The sequence below is a fragment of the Cuculus canorus genome, chromosome 2, assembly GCF_017976375.1.
Source record: "Cuculus canorus isolate bCucCan1 chromosome 2, bCucCan1.pri, whole genome shotgun sequence".
NCBI classification, from domain to species: Eukaryota; Metazoa; Chordata; class Aves; order Cuculiformes; family Cuculidae; genus Cuculus; species Cuculus canorus.
Window position 1 is genome coordinate 54,756,641 of NC_071402.1, and position 20,802 is coordinate 54,777,442.

Consider the following 20,802-nt stretch of genomic DNA (forward strand, 5'->3'; position numbering starts at 1 on the left):
TTTGTCCAGTATCCATACCAAAATTATGGCTGCTTTGATACCTGGCTCCCAAGCCTGCTGTCTTATTGACTGGCTGGTCTGGTTTGAAGTTTGCTGGCAATCACACACTGACGTACAGACCCACAAAACATGCACACACTCTGGTCTCTCCAGCCATGGGCATCTGAGACACAGAGGCCCCTTTCCAGTGGCTGACACTTAACGCCTCTGTGCACACTGCAGGGAGACTTCTCCACCCAGAAAAGAAGTTTAATGGGACAGGGCAGACCATAGGTCATGAGGTACCTGCAGGGCACAGCCAGACAAGTGCACTAGCAGGCAATCTGTTTGTAGCTGACCAGCGCTTTTTTTGTCTTCTTAACGCTCTTTTTTGCCTTCTTAACCCTCTTTCTTGCCATCTTTGTTCTTCCCCAAACAACCTGGATCCCCCCCTTTCCCTGCCTTTGGTCCCTCTGCTACAACTCCCGTAACAGGTCTCGTGCCATCACAAAATGCTCTTGCTCTGCGTCCCAGGAGTCCCATAATCTTGTACACAGTAAACCCTATAACTCACAGCAATGGCTGTCATGGGACAGCCCTGAGAGGTGCTTGTTTCTTTGGATACCGTATTGGGATATCCAAATTTGGATACCGTATTGGGATTCTCCCACCTACCATTGTGCTCCTTCGTGTTCATGGATTATGTGTTGCTCACATAACGTATTGCTGGTCGCAGTGTCTGCTGGGTTTTGCAAAAGAAACACCTGTACCAAGATTTGCCACATGCTCTTGGTGTGACATCTTTCACCATGCAGCTACACCACTAAAGTCTGTGCTTCTCACATAGGTAAAAAGACATAGGAAACATTGCAAGGAACAAAGCAAATCCATTTCTTTTAAATCTATCTAAGACGTAAAGGCTGCCAAGACCCACGTGTTCCTATATCATCTTCATTGTGTGTTTTTAAATGTTCTTCTTACTGCAAAGATCTTGGAATGGTGTGATTCCATAGTAGTGCTCAGGGGAGTTGTATAGGCTGAGGTCAGTGTCACACAGCTCTTTTGGTTCTCTTCACCTGCTGTGTGGTACTTCTTACAAATGACGTGCTTTCCCTCCAAAGGCATTAACTAATTACTCCTCTAGGCTTTCCTTTGTACATACAGGCTCTCATTGTTTTGCATGTGTGTTTCCATATGTGTCTAACCACTTTCTTTCTTTAGCTACAGCTCTTCATGACTGCTGTGTATAGCTTTATTGCAATGAGAATTAAGTAGCGTGTCTGAAGCTATCCCAGAATAGTACAGCCCACGTAGACTCCCATCTCTCCAAGACAACCTCAACCCCCAAAACAGCTTCCTTGAAGCAGTAGGATAACTGAGAGGGAATGGGAAGGAATTATCCATTCATTAAAACAGCTCTGCCTTCCCCCCCCCTTCTTTTTTTCTGACAAAATGCTTCTAAAGCTCCCCTCTGTTTTTATTTTATTACATTTATGAAGCTCAGGTACATCAGCAAGACTGAATTTCAAAGCAGAGACCTTGCCACCACAGAATCCTTCCTTGATTTTGTCCTTAAAGCAGTGAATGTGGGGTGCAGAGGGTGTAAGGAAGTGCCTCAGTCTGTGCAAGCAGGCCTCAGGCCGCAAAGAGTTTTGTAAGTCAGAAGTCACCCAAATGTGTTACACATGGCGGTAAATTGGTATAGTCAGCACTGCACACAATCACTTGTTTGTCTGCAGAAAATGGAAGAAGATTCATTCTGGGTTCATTAGTTGATGGGCCCATTGTGCATGAACTTGGGTTGGCAACAGCCTCTGATAATACTCTTCAGAGCTGAGAGCCTCTGGTGACTGTCATTTCAAGTGCAGATCCTCACAGGCAATCATCTCAGATTACTACGGGATGTTACTGAAGTAACCTTTCTCTCTTCTTTTGCCAGAAGTAACAGGGCCTTTGTATAGCAAAAAAACCACGAGCTGTGACATTAAGTTAAATACACCAGTAAGGCTTGCTGTTAAGCTGTTTCTTCTGGAGGGGAGGAGGTAAACTGGAAGTTGCCTGCTTATGTAATATGTTGCAGAGACAATATCTTTGTGCTCCAACACTAATCAGAGTGTTTACAACTCTCCCTTTTGTATTTTCTACTGAATAGCACAAATTCCTGTGGGGGACCTTTTACATTACCGCAGGAGGTTGCACAAAGAGCCCATTTGACAGAGACTAAGCAGCATTGAATCTCAAGTGAATAAATGGAGCAGGTGGCACACTGCCACAGTATTCATGTGTCCAGTAGCCCAGGGATTATGTTTGAGGCTGTGGGAATGAATTGGCCCAGTTCTTACTGAAACAAATTCCCTTGTTGATGAGGAATCCTGAAAAGGCTCCAAGTTGTGCAGGTGCTTAACTCAACAGAAACTTGCATTGTAAAGAGACTAAGAATACAAAATTCCTTTTAACATCACTGTAAACAGGATGCATGTTGAGATGGGGATGTGTTTCTTGGCATAGGTCGCCTCAAGTCACATCCAAAGCATTTCTCAGTTTTCTTGTGTTACAGAGAGTGGCAGAGATGAGTGCGGGTAACAAACGATTCAAGGTCAAATTCACTATGCAAGATGAAGCCAAAGTCGATGGCTGCTCCCTGGTGAGCTGCAAACATGGGAGTCAGTGGCAGCGTTATACGGGAAAGCAGGCCAAATGCAAACGCCGACAGAGCTGCGTGAGCTCTCGCACTGACGGGTTTTGACGTTTGCCGACTTCCCACTGCTACGCATTTTCTCTCACAAGGTGTCTCATCATTCGCTGCTTTAATCATCGCCAACCCTTACATTTCCTTATAAACCTGCTCAGAAGAGCAACTGGGCTGCTGACCCACAGCAGCTCCAGGAAACTTTTCCCGTGCTTTCCCCGCCAGGAGCATCCTACTGAAGCAGGAGGCGGGCGACAGCTAGACTCGATGATCACAAAGTCATAGAATGGTTTGGGTTGGAAGGAACCTTGAAAACCATCCGATCCCAACCCCCTGCCAGGGGCAAGGGACATCCACTAGATCAGGCTGCTCGAGGCCTCATCCAACTTGAACGCCTCCAGGCAGTGATCTCAAAGGTCTTTTCCAACCAAACGATTCTATGATTCCATGACACTGGGGTTCCCCTGTGGCACCTCCTCGCTGCCGCCTGTCCCCACGCCCCGGTTTCCCGCAACCCCCCAATCCCAGGGCGCTCCAGCATCGGGTAAGACCTTCAAAACACCGGGGCGCACCCCCTGGGAGTTGTAGTCCAGCGACAGGAAGCCGCCCGGCCATACCCACGGAGCGACGTCTCCGAGAAACTACAATGCCCGTCATGCCTCACGCGCGGCCCCCACCGCTCCCCACGCTGCGCATGCGCATAGCACCTCCCTCAGGGCTGCGTGGGGGGGGCGGTGTCCCGTCGGCGCACGCGCCTGCCACCCTACAGGCCGCTCCCCACTCCCCGTCCCCCCCCCCCCCCGCCCCCGGCCGGCCCGGAGCCGCGGCGCGAGGCGGCGGCGCGTGCGCGGTGTGGAGCTCGCGCCGCTCCCCGGCCGTCCCTTGCGAGCCGGGCGGCGGCGGAGGCGGCGGCGGAATGAGGGGCGAGGCGGGGCCCCGCGCCTGAGGCACGAGGCGGAGCCCCCCCCCCGCCTCCGAAACGGTGAGAGTGCCCGCGGGCGGGGGTCCTCGGCCCCGCCTCCCGCACTGGCGGGGGTTGGGGGGGAGGGCGGGTGGGTGGGGGCGCGGGGGAGGTGCGTCTGCCGGGTGGGGGCGGGGCGGGGGCGGGCTTGACTCCTCCTCCTCAGCCGGACAGGGGCGGGGCCGGGATAGACCCCCTCCCCTTCTGCAACTCGGCCGGGGCGGGGCCAGGATTAATCCGCCCCCTGTGCATTTCTGTCGGACGGGGGCGTGACCAGTATTGACCCCGCCCCTTAAACTCAGCTGCGCAGGGACGGGGCCAGGTTTTACCCCGACCCTTGTGCAACAGCCGGAGTTGGTCTGGAGGCGGGGCTAATACAGACCCCGCCCCCTCCGGGGCTCAGCTCGGCGGGCCTGGGACTGACTTCTCTCCATTAGCTAAACGGGAGGTGCGCCAGCAGACTCCGCCCCCTCTACAGCTCAACCTGGCTGGGGGCGTGGCCAGCGCTGATTCCGCTCCCTCAGCTACTCAGCTGGGGAGGAGGTGGGGCCGGAACAGGCTCCACCCCCCTACGTCAGCCGAGTAGGGGCGGGGTCAGCACAGACTTCGCCCCCCTGTGCAGCTCAGCCTGGCAGGGGATGGGGCCATCAGTGACACCGCCCCTCTGTATGGGGACGGGGCCAAGGGGGCCACACCCCCCTTCCGCTTCCCAGCCAGTGTGGGGGTGCGGCCGGCACAGATCCTGTCTCCCCACCGGGCCGGGCCCAGGTCCGGATCCGGTGCATGTCACGAGTTATAAGGGTTTGGATGAGGGTGGGCTGTGAAGATGCCTGGTAGGTAAAGGAGCTGGGGTGCTGGTGGGCAGCTGGCTGAACATGAGCCAGCAGTGTGCCCAGGAGACAACAGCATCCAGGCTTGTATCAGAAATGGTGCGTCTGGCAGGACCAGGGAAGTGACAGTGCTTCTGTACTCAGAGCTGGTGAGGCTGCACCTGGAATGCTGTGCTTGGGTTTGGGCCCCTCACAGCAAGAAGGGCATCGAGGTCCCAAAGCATGTCCAGAGAAAGGCAATGAAGCTGGTGAAAGGTCTGGAGCAGAAATGTTATGAGAAGTGGCTGAGGGAATTGGAGTTGTTCAGTCTGGAGAAAAAGAGGCTGAGAGAAGGCCTTATTGCTCTCTGCAGCTACAATGAGGTGGTCTCTTCTCCCAAGGAACAAGTAATAGGACAGGAGGAAATGGCATCCAGTTGTGCCAGGGCAGGTTTAGGTTGGACATCAGGAAAAATTTGTTCACTGAAAGAGTGGTCAGGCACTGGAATAGGCTGCCAAGGCAAATGTGGAGTCTCCATCCCTGGAGTTGTTCAGAAAATGCATAAATGTGGCAGTTTGAGATGTGGCTTAGTAGGCACCATGGTGGGCTGACAGTTGAACTTGATCTCAGAGGTCTTTTCCAACCTTAATGATTCTGTGATTCCAAGGATGCTGTGTTTTCTGCCCAGCAATGCAGTTGAGGAAGCATGTGCCATTGTACGTCGTACATCAGGGTGTGAGGTATGAGTAAATAAGCTGTTCTTGCTTTTAAGTGCTGATGACTGTTAACACAAACCACAGAGAGAATGCCAGCAATGCACCCTAATAATTTGAAATTATCTGTTCATGGGAATGGTGTGGTTTGGATTTCTGCCCCCTGTCCCGGTGTCCCTGAGGTTAACGGTCATCCCTAATGAGGAATAATAATAAAAAACAGTAGGCTAAGGCCTTATCAGTTCAAATCCAAGATGGCCTTGTGTATGAGTCTTCTGTTCCAGCACAGCAAACCAGCCATAATTACATTATTTTACCTATTTCTCATGTAGAAAGTGCTGGAAGCCCTTACTATGTTTGTTCAGCATCGTTATAATGCACTGATTCAAGGGTGATGTTAAGGCTCTGTTGGATGTGACCTAGAATTATAAGGCATGTGAATTTATCAGCGAGCTTGAAAATGGGAGAGAGATCTCTTAGATTTGGGCTTCGATGTCATTTGAGGTGTTGCATACAGCTTCTGCTGACTGATGCCATATCTTCTTCAATTCTTTTTAGTGCAGTCCACATATATTATAGTTATGCAGTCAGTGTGACATGTACTCTTCAGGGGCTCTTTTCTACAGAGAAGTAACGTAGAAAGAAAAAAAGCTTCCAAACTGTTGTGCTTTTGAGTGTTTGCTACTTCTAAGTGTCTGAAGCTTACTAAACCCCTTGCTTGTAGCGTTCTAGGTAACTGTCAAAAATAGGGTGTTTATTACAGAGAAGAAGGGAACTTTACTTTCCCTGTTCTAAGGTTCTCATTTCTAACTTTGAGAAAATAGATGTGTCTTCCCATATCTGAAATAGATGATAGGAATAGTTGCCTCACTGCAACTCTGACGTTATTCTGTCTTAGTTAAGGTGTATTCAGGGGTGGGAGGAGCACATCTGATGGTTTGGTTTGGTTTTTCTTCCCCCAAAAGTAAGCATTTCACTGGAAACCCCCTGATGTGATTGTAGTTATAGTGGGAGCAAATTTTCTCTCTGTATAGTAGCTTATTTCTATTTCTGTGTACGTGTGTCTATACCAGAATATGTTGTTTTGGTAGTGCTGTAACTGCCTACATTCTTGCTTCAGAGCTGCATGACTTAATTCAGTACATGTAGTTAAACCAAAACCGATGTGCACATGCACTGTATCTAACACTTTGGGGTTCTAGTCTCAGTTTTACTCTTTAGGCACCTCCTTGATACATTTTGGCTGTATTTTCTCACATGAAAGGTCTGAGTCAACACTGCTGTTTCTTACAAGCTGTTTGTAGACTAATAATGGAAGATGCTGCTGTTTAGCAGAAAAATATTAACAAATGTGAATTTCCTTTCCTTCTTTGTAAAGCTTGGTGTCGTGTAGCTGACCTCAGAATGCCAAAGTGAAGTACCATATGATGTTTATTTTCCATTTATTTTATGTTTAGTATAATCTACTAGGCTTTTCTCTGAACTCATGCATCTGATCATTTTGTAGCAGTGAATGATTTGCTACCTGTAAAACTAGTCATGGTTTGCCATGGTCCTGCTTCAGATTATCACCTAAAGAATTCATCAGCTCTTTCTGCTATTCACCTGAGTCTTATGACCCATAGTTTTCAAATTGTTGTTGAAAATATATGTATATATCAAATGAGGCCATAATTGGGCTGGAAGTGGCCTGTGGGAGGCTTGCGCTTGGGCTGCATCCCCAGACATGGTGGTGTTGAGAGGCGGTAGCTTTCCAAGTAACAATTATGTTCTGTGCCTGGTGTGGCTAAAACTGGAAGGGTGAGGATGCAGGTTTGTTTTAGAAAAAGGAAAGGCATGATTCTGTTCTTGTCCATAATTATTCCTATCACGGTTGTCCCTCACCTTTTGGTTAGACATCAACGCATACAAACTTGGTTGAAGCTGTGAAGGTGTAGTTGAGTGACAGACTCTTTGATGTTAGCAGCGGCAGCAGCCAGCTTTCCTCTCTGAAGCTGAATAACAGCAGGGATCCTGCACTCCCTGCTTCCAGTTTTTCTTTAGGCTGCAGGAGAAAGTGGGGGGTGACTGCTTACTCAGGGCAGCTGCTGGGAAGTGGGATGGGGAGGGATATATACAATTGCCTTGAGGAGTGGTGGTCCAGTAAGTAGACTCACACAACACTCAGTTCAAATATACCCAAAGAGATTTTATAGTTTATTCTGTTCTGTTACTAGAAGACAGTGTACTAGGAAAAATACCTTTATTTAGGTTTCATCAATAAAGTGTGGTGACAATTTTGAACCAGTAGGGAAGAACTTGTGAAAAAGATAAATAAAAAGTGCAGTAATAAATGCAGTGGATAAAGTTATTTATTAAGAAGGTAAAGAACGAAGTTAATACCTAAACACAGTATGTCTGACCAAAAATATTAGTGAAATATAACTGGAGTTTTTAGCATCATTTACTGCTAGTTGTGCACTGAAAAAGCAGTCTTTTTTTCTTGTCTAATATATGAATTCTAAGTATGCACGGGAGACTGAGATCTGTCAATTCAAAAACATGAGATTACAGTGTTTAGGAGCTATAAGTTCACTATCTAGAAGTAGTTATTTCCTCTGGTAAGTAAATCTAGAGAACATGTTTTGGTATTTTTTCCATGTATAAATTCTATAATACTAAGTAAACAAAAGTACGGATAATGAGCATGTCCCAGTTTCTTCCAGAAGCAGCTTGATATAACATCATGGCTAAAAAATAGCAACAAATTATTTAATGAACATGGAAATCTATAGTACGAAAGAAAGGAGTTGTCACCACTTGTAATATAAACCTGAATAAGCTGTTTAATAGTGCAAATTAGTGTGACATGCAGCCCCATTTTAAAAAAAAAAGTAGAGAAAATGGTATGTTTAGTTTTAAACAAATTCAATATTGTCTTCTATGTGCAGAATTAAATCATGCAATTATTCTGATATAATAATAATTGAAGGCAGTGACATAAGTCGCTTCATCCTCATTGGTGTGTGCCTGTTAGTAATTTGTCACCTGTCCATTTGTTTCAGGTGGTGGGAAGAGATGTAGAAATACAAACCTTGAGCAATCAGTGCAACTATGAAATTTATTTTAAAAACAGTTTACGATCCTTGGGGTTGCAGATTGACTTTGTAGGGAAACCCTGGCTTGCTTCCATCTGGGCTAATGTCTTTCCTGGAGGAAGCAGGGAATGGCTTAATGATTCTTGCCAGCTATAGCCCAACATGAAGCACAGTACTGTGGAAGGCCTTGCCTAAGTGTGCAGATGCATTTTTGCAGTTTCTGAGGGATGTGCTTTTTTCATCGGAATAGTTGCTGCCCTCTACTTCAGAGCAGTGCGAGGGTCAGCTTTGTAATGATGTCACGATTTCTCAATTCCACACTGCCTTCCTTATTCTCCATGCTCACAAGGAACTGAGCTTTTTTAAACTGGCTGTTTAGGTCACTGGAGACATACAAGGAAAGAGAGGAATGAGAGATGGCTGCTGTGAGGTGAGAAGGGGACCAGGTAGTTGCTGTGAGTATGAATGAGTCCTTGGTAATAAGGTTTGACATTCCAAATCAGAGCATGAGTTTGGACCAAACTGAAAATTGTTTTAAGGAAAATAAATCTAGTTTCAGGCTGCTTGGTTTGTACAATTAGTAGCAGTGAATAACTCGTCACTTGAGTCAATTAATTTAGTTATGTATAGATAAAATGTATTTGTGTTTAATTTTTGTCCTCTGTAACATGAAAATTTTACGTTTCACTGATCCAACTTAAGTCAGTTCATGGAGTTTACCTCCTGTTTTAGAGTTGCAGTAGGATCCCGGGGCTTCTGTATTACAAGTAACTGAGCTTTGTGCTAGAAGATGGACATCTGACTGGAGGGGACTGAGCATAGACCTCTGGTGTTACCAGAGCTTGAGCTGAATACATGGGTTTTAAGAATGTTTGATGATAACACTGTTAACTTGACATTTGTGGAAACAGCTATCACCGTGACAAAAATTGCAGCTTCTCTTTTTCACTGAAAATTTAGAAAGAATTCTACAAGCAGGTCCAGGGAGGTTATTCTCCCTCTGTACTTGGCACTGGTGAGACCACACCTTGAATACTGTGTTCAGTTCTGGGCCCCTCACCACAAGAAGGATGTTGAGGCTCTGGAGTGTGTCCAGAGAAGAGCAACAAAGCTGTTAAGGGGGCTGGAAAACAAGCCTTATGAGGAGCAGCTGAGGGAACTGGGGTTGTTTAGCCTGGAGAAGAGGAGGCTGAGGGGAGACCTTATTGCTCTCTACAACTACCTGAAAGGAGGTTGTGGAGAGGAGGGAGCTGGCCTCTTCTCCCAAGTGACCGGGGACAGGACAAGAGGGAATGGGCTCAAGCTCCACCAGGAGAGGTTCAGGCTGGACATCAGGAAAAAATTTTTCACAAACAGGGTCATTGGGCACTGGAATAGGCTGCCCAGAGAGGTGGTTGAGTCGCCTTTCCTGGAGGTGTTTAAGGGACGGGTGGACGAGGTGCTGAGGGGCATGGTTTAGGGAGTGTTAGGAATGGTTGGACTCGATGACTCAGTGGGGCCCTTCCAACCTAGTGATTCTGTGATTCTAAGACCATCACTTCTCTCTAAAACCATACCTAACTTTTTTAAATAGGAGTTACACCTAAGAATTAGAAACTATAATTGTAATGTTCTTTCTATAATATATTTTGTGAAATTTACTATTTAGTTTACCCTGGTAATTAGACTTATTGCTACTTTAATTTCTGTCCTGTCCAAGTGAGTTTTTTAAATAAGTATCACCTGTCAAGGTGCAGAATTTTTTTGATGTTGCAATGAAAATACATTTCCGCTGATTTTTATAACAATGAATTGCATTGAATGCTAAACATAAATTCTAATTCTACATTAGTAGTGTTTTTGCATCATGTTACTATTAAAGTACGTAATTCTTGCTTATTGTTTTCCTCTGTCCAATACACTCCTTTTACTTACTTAATATTGAGTGTATTAATGTAATATTGCCTCACATAAGATAATTAAATTGGCAGATATTTTACTGTATTTGTAAAAATAGAACTATGATAGATTTTAATGTTGTGAATCAGATGTTATGTAAAAGCGTAATGCTAATCTGTACAAATCCTAAAATACCTTTATTTTTAATACAATTTGAAGAAGAATGTCATCTGACACCCTCATATTTTAATTTTCAGTTGTGTTGGCTTCAAAGGACATGCTGTTGTTTTAAGATAGCCTAAAGAGCTTTTAATATTTGATGGGCTTTCTTTAAATTGGTTGAATGGACTTAAAGTGTAAGAACTTGGGGAAAAAAAAAAAAACAACTGTCCGATGAATAGGTTTACCCAGAAACTCCTTGGATTATTTCAGCCTAGTGGTTTTAGCTTTTCTTGTTCTTTAGATGTTTTACTCTTTACAAATTCCGTTAAGTGCTGGCCACTTGGAGGCTAATCTCAGATGCAGAGATCTTTCACAGGTCATGCTTCTGAAGTTTCAGTCCTGAAATTTGGGGTTGCAGTTCTCCAAAATTTATACAACTCATGCCACTGGTAATCAGGCAGGGTTTTATCAGTCATGTTTTGAAAAAGGTTTTCAAAGCTGTTGGAGGAAATGAAATGCAGCTTTCCAACTGAAAGAGGAAGTGATGAATATGTGGAGTTCTTTTGTGTTGTCTGGAGGGTTCACTAAATTAACATGACTGATATACTGCAATGTAGATTCAAATCCAGGTTCCTTGACATAGATAATTGTGATTTTCTAGCAATTTATATCATGTATGTATCTTGGAATATGCCAAAATGTGTATGCTTTATCAAAAAAAACAGCAGAGGAGTTGCATCGGTTGTTACCTGCAGCGCTCCTTTTGTGCACTACAATCTTATGGTATTTTATTTATTTTATGATGAAACTGGCTTGCAATTTTCTGTATCGGTTTGGCTGCTTTTGGTTGCTAGTTCTTTATAAATTCTTCTTTTGTAAGTGTGGTTTTAATACGCTATTTCATTCAGACTTTGAAGACATCGTGAAGATACACAAATGTGTGTCACGGAAGCTTGCAGTTTGTATCATTAGAACAGTCAGTTACAGATATGTATTTTTGACAGGTAATTACTTTTCATGGGTTTTAGTACTGAAGAGCAAGCATTTTGCCACTTTTAAAAATGCCTTATACAGACAGAGGCAGTTTATTTTCTTTTTTGTTGTGAGGACAATGGCGCTGCTTTATCTTACGTATACTAGGGCTTCCATTAAACTACTTATGCTAATTTTATTTCAAGCAGCATGATTTTTCTTGTGTAGGTAAAACTACGTAACAGATTTGAGAATCAGATACTGAACTTTTTTTGCCTGCTGTGAAGAATACGTATTTTTATTGTCTATTTGTGTTATTATTCAGTGCATTTTTATTACATTTGGCAAGTAAACTGAAAATGGGAAATTTGTATTTCAGAATTGTGTATTTCAGAAGGTGTAGGTTTTTTATGGTACTCCGGAGTCATAGGATTGCCAAAAATTACTGCATTAGGTGCTACAGATTGAGCCAAGGCCCATTTTAGAAAATATATGTGAATTTGGTTTTAAATTGTAAGGATGTTTATACATTTTGCTAGACAGATGGTGTTTCTTGTGGTCTTTCTTGTAAGGCTGTTTGGCTATGTAAATTGGTGTAGAAGACAAATACTGTGAACTTGTGGGTCCTGCTGCTGTTTTTAAATCAGTAATGAACTCATGAGTCTTCCCTGTAGTTGCCTATGAAGAAGCCGTTGCTGGCGATGGAGGCAATTTCGTGCTTCCCAGCCATTTGCTACAGAGAGACCAGCTGTTGCCCCAAGCTGGGTGGTGCCACACCTTGCCTTGAGTGTGTTTGTGAGGGTTTTCAGTGTTCACACGCAGGACATTTTGCAACATCTCAGCCCTGGAGGTGGTGATGTTAATCATAATTAATAATCTACTGCACTTATAAATATTTAAATTTACTTTCCCCTTGGGTAAAGAGTGAATCTGGGGCAAGGATGGAAAAGAGAACTTGTTCATCCCAACTCTACATATGGTGCTGAAAAAAATAACTAAAAACTTAGAAATTTACAGAAAGACTAAGTACCTGATGTGGTCTTGATGAAGAGTGGTCATTGGCATTGATCGGAGTATGTCTGAAAAGAGGAAATTATATAGTCCTCCTCTTGTGTGGACACTTTTAGACCATGGTAAAAAACCAAAACCAACCCAAAACCAACATAATTTTCTTTTACATATCGCATGAGTTTGTCAGACATGGGTATCTATTCCAGTAGTAACATCGTTCAATAAAGCTACCGTTTTGGTGGCATAGCTCAAAATGCGTGGCCAAATGAAATCAGCTGCATCAGACAAAGTCTTTTGGTGGGTAAAACTGCATCTACAACAAGGCTTTGCTAAGAAGGGCTGTGGTGGCAACACAGAAACATTACAGTCCTATCCATTATATTTAATTTGGGAAAACGTTTGCATGCAACCAAATCTCCAGTTGATTTTACTCAGTATAGGCCTAATAAAACAACTGGTGAATGCAAAAGGGCAGACTTTAGCTTTGCTTCAGTTTCTAGGTCAATAGCCACTAGTATTAGCTTGATGATTTACAGGACTTTTAAAGTCACAAACTAAGGTCCTGCAGATAGATGTAGTTATTAAATAATCACTGAAAATAATTAGAGAAGCTGCTATGTGAACAGTTTTTCTGTCACAGTCTTTCTTTTCCTTTCTGCTGTTACAGTAGAATAGGTTTTATCTCAAGCATGATAGTTCTGTTTTAATTTAATATTGGCTAGAAGTCAAATACGATCGCTTGTGTTACACTGTAACATGCAGCACTTTAAACATGAAAAAAAGTCATACATGGAAACCAGTCATCTGTGTCGTGTGTCACAGTATGAAGAGATCCAAGCAAAGCTGTTCTTAGTTTCTTATCTGATAGAGTTGTCAGGTCAAGTGACAGTCTGTAATTTATAGATCTCTTCACATGTCTCCAGTATGTGGTGGAAAACAATCAATGTAAAGCACAAGAAACTTAATTTTTGCTACTTTAACCCTAAAGGTTTGTGTGTTGTTAGTATACTTTCAGAAGGTGCTTATTTCTGAGAATGATAAGGCCTTAGAATTAAATATTCTTTGTCTTTGGTAAGGTAAACTAGACTGTTCATGCTGTTAAAGGATTATGAAGTGATTTCTGTGAAATGAACTTAATGCTTTTTGAAAATTCTATGAATAAAATAGTGACCACAGTTCAGCTAATTCAGCGAAAAAGCATGGTGCTTCCAATTTTATTTTTTTTCTACATCCAGTCTAAAAGATAATATCTCAATAATGGATTAAAAAGCGATGCTGTGGATTCAGTGTGCAGTACTTTGTGCAGCATGTGGGCTCTTTGTCATTCCTCTGCGTGTGAAGCAGATCCATGCAGTTGTCAAAGCGTAGCTAGGCTTTGTCTGTACTGAACTCAGGGGGCTAGTAGATGGTAGCAAGTGGCTTTTAAAATACAAACCAGCAGACCCAAGTTAAGTGATGTTTGTAGGGGATTTTACCTGTTCTGATTTTGTTGTAATCAGTACAGGTGAGAAATATGATGATAATGCAGCAACGTTGGCATCTGCCTGCAAATGTCAATGGAGTATGTTCCCAAGATTTCCATAGAACTTGGACTCTACCTGCTGGCTGGAGCTTCACAGTGGGTTACTGTATCTCTGCTGCTGTTGCTTTTGCCAGGTAAATTATTGCTGTAACAGAAATGCCAGTGCATTATGTTACACGTTTCTGGTGTGTAGGCATGTCCCAAATTTGTTACCAGTGGTAAATCCAAAGCAAAATGTCTTTAATATTTGTTGTTTACGCTTGTAATTACCAGTATTTTAGCATTCATTAGCTAATGCACTCTTAAAAAAAACAAAACAAAACAAAACAAAAAAACAACCAAAAAAACCACTACAAAAAATCCCCCCAAAATACACAACCAAAAGCCAAACACAACCCCCCCAAACTAGGCTATGTATAGCCTTAGATTTTTTTAACTGGGTGATGACTGCACCCAGTCATTAAATTTTTTTGACTAGGTGATTGTCAAGGCAATCCCAAGCACAATTACCGGCTTGGCAGAGAATGGATTGAGAGCAGCCCTGAGGAGAAGGACTTGGGACTGTTGACTGATGAGAAAGCTCAACATGAGATGGCAATGTGGGTTGCATCACAGAAAGTCAGCTGTATGCTGGGATGCATCCAAAGAAGTGTGACCAGCAGGTCAAGGGTCGTGATTCTTCCCCTCTATTCTGCTCTCGTGAGACCTCACCTGGAGTCCTGTGTTCAGTTGTGGAGTCCTCAGCACAGGGAGGATGTGGATCTGCTAGAGTGAGTCCAGAGGAGAGCCACGAAGATGATCGGAGGACTGGAGAACCTCTCATACGAGGACAGGCTGAGAGAATTGGGCTTGTTTAGCCTAGAGAAGAGAAGGCTCTGGGGAGACCTTCTAGCTGCCTTACTTAAAGGGGGTCTGCGGGAAAGATGGGGAGAGGCTCTTCATCAGGGACTGCAGTGATAGTATGAGGAGTAATAGTTTTAAACTGAAAGAAGGGACATTTAGATTAGATATTAGGAAGAAATCTGTTCCTGTTAGAGTGGTGAGGCACTGGATGGTGAGGAACAGGTTGCCCAGAGGAGCTGTGGATGCCCCATCCCTGGAGGTGTTCAGGGCCAGGGTGGATGGGGCTTTGAGCAACCTGATGTAGTGGAGGGTGTCCCTGCCCGTGGCAGGGGGCTTGGAACTGGATGGTCTTTAAGGTCCCTTCCAACACAAACTATTCTGTGATGATCGAGTAGCGCCAGTCCCGCAGGGCTTTAACAAGAAACAGGGCGAGACCCCGTTTTTCCGCACCAGCCACACTGTTCGATGATTCTGTGATGATTCTATGGAACTGAGTGTGCAGAGCTCTGGCCTGTCTTGAAAACTAGATTCCCTTCTCTGTTGTGTGATCCGTCATGGTCAATCTGTAGATGCTCTTGAAAGAATAGCAGAAATGCTTAAAACTCCAGTAGAATATTTGATGTAAAATCCATTGATTTCTCTTCTCCTTAATTTTATTGTTGTGGGGTTTCTTTTTCTCACTCTGGGGATAAGCACTTGCTTTTTTTGGCAGTAGTTGATGGTATGTTCAGCTCAACCAATCAGACTGTTGTGGGTTTTTTAACTGACTCCACTAAATGAACAGCTGTTCTCAAATTGGCTGTGTTCAGGCACTGGAGTATGACAAAACCATGCTGTAGTTGAAAACTCTGCAAGGGGAGTTTGTCATTAACCAGACACATCCCAGGAACTGGTCAAAGTATAAACATTACTCTTGATCTGCAAGATCATCAGTTGTATGACTTGCTGCAGACCTTTGTTGACTAGGGATGGGATGACTCTTCAAAAGACTTCTGAAAACATGAATTGTGTAACACTTGTCTATAGTCCTGAGGGCAAAAAAATCTTAAAGTGATACTATGTTTATAGCAATTGATAAAAAAGTAAACCGCAAAGCTTTATTGTATTTTCCTCCCGTCTTCTGTTAAGTGGTAGAAGTTAAACTTTCTCTTCTGTTTTCCAAGCTTTAGTACTGGCACAAGTGGGAATTTGGAGAGGTGGACAGAGAAAAGGGGCAGGTTTGTTACACCATGAATTAAGGTTGATCTAAGCAATAATAGGTAACATATATGTTGTACAGTGTTGCATATTTCAGAAGTATGGGAGAGTTTGATGCTTTTGCAGGACGGTTCATATTACTCAACTCTGCTTTGGCGTGGTTTAACCCCAGCCGCCGACTAAGCACCACATAGCCGCTAACTCACTCCCCTTCTGGTAGGCTGAGGGGAAGAACATTGAAATGGTAAAGTGAGGACAATTCATGGGGTGAGATAGGAACAGTTTAATAATTGAAATATAGCAATAAATTGTAATGAAAAGGAAAATAACAGAGAGAGATAAGACCCAAGAGGGAAAAGTGATGGAAATGTCAATTACTTGACACCAACCAACCAATGCCCGGTCATTACCTCTACCCCAGCCAAAATCTTCAGGAGTTTTCAGTAGTTTAGCCCTTATCAAAAGTCACCACATTTTTATTTGGGCTGAAAATTGCTTGATTGCATTTATTAGGGTGGTATTTAAAAATGTAAACAGAACACGCCAACCAAATTCTTTCAAACTTTTTCTGAGGATTAAACTAGCAGGAAAGAAAATCTCTTTAGCGTAATTAAGAGTATTTTCGTAATCAAGCAAACCTTTTAAATGCTGTTTGTATTTTAGAGGGGAAACCTACATTTGGCTGGGGCTCACCTCCAAACTCCTTGCTTGTGTGTGGGGTGTAATTTTCAGAAGCCTTAACTGGAATTCACTGTGAAAGAAATGGAAGGTGGCAAGGGAAAACCTGGGAGATAGGGAGCAGCCAGAAGGAGAGATTAGATTTGGCACTGGATGTGGAGAAGAGAAATGGTGAAACTGAAGTTGCATAGGTCTAGGTGCTGCACCACCCACATGGTGAGGGGGAGGTTGTGAGAGAGAAGAGGTACGGTTGGGGAACTGGACTGCAGGAGAGAGGAATAAAGGAACTGGTGGAGAGAGACTGAGCCTGGGAAGCAGCGGGACTAGACTGCAGAATGGGAAACTGGTCTACTGGGCTTGATTAGGAGAGGAACTGGTATTGGTTTACTTGTGGCGACAAGACTGTGAGGACCAGGAGCAGGATTCACAGTGCCTAAGGCCAAACAATCCGTAAGAGTGGACCAGCACTTTATTCCCTGGGTGGGCAGTAGCAGTTATGGCGCCAGTAACTGATAAGTCAAGATAACTTCTGCAAAAGTCTGGCCTGGCTGACAGTATCCATCTACTTCACTGTGAAGAGTCCAGACCGTCTACTTTTTACTTCAGAAAGGTGCAATGTAAAGCAATCAAACAGTAATCTTTCCAGTTGTTAGCTGGCCATGTAATTCTAAGAATGCCTCTTAGATAAGGAGTTGTGATCATAATAGAGTGCACCACTTTGAAGCTTGATTCAACTGGGGAAAGACACGTGGCAGGGCTTGCTGAGATACCCCTGAAGGATGGGAATGAGCTTGGAAGCCACATGTGATATAGTTCATGTAACCTCTCTACACTGCTTTGGTTGTTACCCTGTAAGGATTTGTTCCTAGGCTTTTCTCCTAGACGATCTGCCTTAGCTTGCTCTGGAAGAGACAGTTGGATGTGAACAACCACAGCTTGCCTCACCAGGGAATTAGGATGTTAATAGCCAGCGCAGGAGTCGGAGGCAGAGTCACTGGACAGGGACTTTTTCTGTGTGGTTATGGTCAGTCTCTTCTTAGGTGCACTTTCTCTGTAGCAAAGCAATTAACTCTCCCCAGGGGATCCAAGTTTTGTTTTCCCCAAGATGTCTCTGCAAAACGGCCTGTGAATTGCTCTGCAGAATTTGTAGACTAGAGACTGTCAAACTGTTTTTCCTGAAGTGAACAAAACTGGAAAGTGTATGCTAACACGTGGAGAATTTATACTGGTATGATTGTGAGACTTTATCATAATGTGATCAGAATCTTTGTTTCTGGTATTTTTGCAATATCTATAAGTATTTAAGGTTTTCGCTCCACTGAATGGATTCATGAAGAGCTGCAATACCCTCAATAAAAGGGAATAATAACCTGCATAGTGCTACATATTCTGAATGTGAGCTGGCTCCTGCAACAGTCCACTCAAATATGCGTGTGGTCTATGGCTCTGATTGTGAGAGTACTTTGTGTATCACTGCTTCTGAGTTGGTATGGACTCTCAGAGCAGAACTTGAAACACTTTGGATGGTAGCGTGATTGCAACAGACTTTAACCGCCTCTGGGTAGATGAGAGAGCACACAAACCTGTTTATGTTACTTTAGAGATGATCTGATGCTGATATTATTTTGAAAAATGTACAGCTTATTCCTCTGTGACTGCAGTTGTGTGAGTGCACACTCTCCTTTTAAGGGAGTTTCCTGATATTCTCATAGCATCATGTATCCTGTAAAGAAATCTTAGGTTTAGGAGCTGAATGCTGCTGTGCAGTTTGTATTTTATTCTTTTTATCCAAAATCTCTTGTGAAGGCCCTTCTTGAGGCTTTAATTATTGCCAATTACAAAGAGTGCATGACTCACCAGGGAGTTACTTAATGCTCTGTTTTTGTGATTACTTCTGACTTGTGAAAATTTAAACTCACTTTACCTGTCTACATGAAGCATTTCCTTTTCTTTCTCCTTTCATTGTCATGTTGCTGTATTAAAGGAAGGGCCACTATTTATATACTTGGGTACAGCTTGTTAAACAAAATAGATGGCCTCTAATGTCATTTTGCTATTTGACTGCATGGCAACTTTTCAATCAAGAAATGTTTAAGTGAAAACAGTGCTTTGAACTAAGCTTTTCAGTATGTTGTAGGAAATGCATCTTTTTATGTCTAAGCACAGCTTAAACTGTTATGGTTTATTGCAGTAATAAAAATTCAGAACAATTTGAGTAAAACATAAATGGTTTCTTAGTTTTAAGCTGGTAAAAACCTTGCTCTTTGCCTAAGCTGTTGCTGTAGCTGACAACCATCAGCAATTACAAGATGGTTAATTTAAGGCATACTTAACAGTGTCCTCTTCTCTTGAAAGGACCATGTTTTTAATGGCCTCTCACACCTAGCAATTATCTGCTCAAGATACGGAACTTAAGTGTGTCTCAGACTTTGTATAGTCTTGGTAATAACTTCTAACTCTGTTTTCTCGTCACCAAGTCATCTTTTTCAACCATCTCAGCAGTTGTGTGAGTACCACTCATGGTTTCTGAAGTGTTTTGACATGCTTAGCCCACAAGTGATCGATTTTCTTCTTTCCTCTTATGGTTCATTACTTTCTAAATTGGAGCGATGTTTATTACTAGGATGATTTTTGTCCGAAACTAGTGTGCCTCATTTCTTCAAGTTACATCAGTTTCTTCACATATGTGCAGATCTTTTGTATTGAAGCCTGCAATGATGGAAGTGCTGCTGTGTTCTGGGTCTTGCTTTTGGGTGGTTACAATAGAGCAGGGTCTGTAGCTGAGTGAGTGTTTCCACTGGGCCTCCATCCTTTGATTACTGACTTCTTGGGATTGTTTTCAATGTAATACCCAGATTTTCAGGGTGTATTCAGGACACCTGTTTGTGGCAAAATGGGATGCACTGGGAGCACCCACTGTGCTTCAGATGTGGTCTTGCGTAATGCTTTCTGCAGAAAAATTCCGTGTCCTTCATTCCACCCAACAGCTTTACAAACTAACATTTGTGCATGCAATCACCTGCTCTAATTTGCTGCTGCTGTTGCAATTGGTTGCAAGGCACAAAGTCACAATGAAGACTCAGTGCAAAATAGAAATAATGGAGCCTTCTGTACTGAATGACAGTTGCAAGTTTGGTCTTTCAACCTGTGCTTCTCTTTAATGTGTTCAGACGGCCCTAGATGACACACTGTAATAAGTGAGATCTATTAAAGTTGTCTGTCATGTGTCTCTCTCTGTTACTTTTCTATTTTTTTTTTCTAAACCTCAGCTGTTTAATATTAATATTTAGTTATTAGGTGTGTAGCTCAGGCTGAATTTCTTAGGAGAAAGTTCAATTATTTAAAAAAAGGAAACTAGGAAAAATTCATTCTTTTGTCCATGCAGGCATCATCTGTCCTCTCTCCAGCCCTCATTCCTGTGCTTGGTCTTGAAAGGCAGTGGTGACATGACAGCTAGGAGTTTTTGTGTTAAGGATGTACCTTCTGCTTTCCACGTTTAAAATCTCTTTTAATTTAGCCTTTCCTTGGAGTGTAGAGGAAAGGTCACAATTCTGCATGTGATCAGTGAAGGCTGTTTATTTTTCATACTCAGTTATTCTGAAGGTTCAACTCCATGTTGAGCAGGAAGGTGGTTCAAGAAACTACATTTTGGGAGTACTCAAAAAACCAGGTACATCTAAGCAGATGCTTGAACCTCAGGAAGCTCTTTGATGCCATCATGTAACAATATTTGTGGCTCCTGTGGAAGAATCAAATGTTGAGTGAACAAGAACTGGTGGGAGTCAAGGAGGCTGCTGTTGGCAGGGAGGAAGGAAAGAAGATGAATTCTTGTGATACTGGGGAGGACTGAGAACCAGTGGGAGAAATGGGGACAAGGTGAGAAGATGAGGTGGTAATCATGAGGAAACAAAAGACTGTAACAGAGAAGAAAGTCCAGGAGGATTTTGGATAGAAGAAACAGAGGAAGAAGGGGGAGAACTGTGTATGTTCAAGGAAGAAGTTTGCATCAAGAGCACAGGAACTAGCAGGAAAATGAACAAGGGGAAGGGAAGGTGGGAGACTGAGCAAGGAGTTTAGGTCACAGAGACCAAAGCAGAAGAAGAACGTGTTGTGTGTGATATATAGAGGATAAAAAAGATAAATCAGTCAAAATGGCGATAATGGGAGTACTGGCACTGGGTGAGTGGTAGAGAAATTGGAGCTTGAGGCTGTGGGAAAAAATACTAAAAAATCAGTGAAATCTGTGGAGATGAATCTGTGCATACAGAACCAAACTGCCCAAAGAAGGGGGTGCACTCCTGGCATCATGAT

The 20,802-nt window shown here is 43.2% G+C and overlaps 1 protein-coding gene across 2 annotated transcripts in view; it reads left to right on the forward strand.

Moving 5' to 3' along the window:
- Positions 1–3,466: 3,466 nt before the first annotated feature.
- The window catches only part of RALBP1 (ralA binding protein 1), a 38,172-nt gene continuing 20,836 nt past the window's right edge, over positions 3,467–20,802 (forward strand). The window contains exon 1 of one of the 2 annotated variants that reach the window (XM_054059472.1): positions 3,467–3,650. The gene's annotated coding sequence lies outside the window, so the exon portion shown is untranslated. Of the gene's footprint in view, positions 3,651–4,445; positions 4,463–20,802 lie in introns of those variants that run through there. The other variant, XM_054059473.1, reaches the window with a different exon arrangement.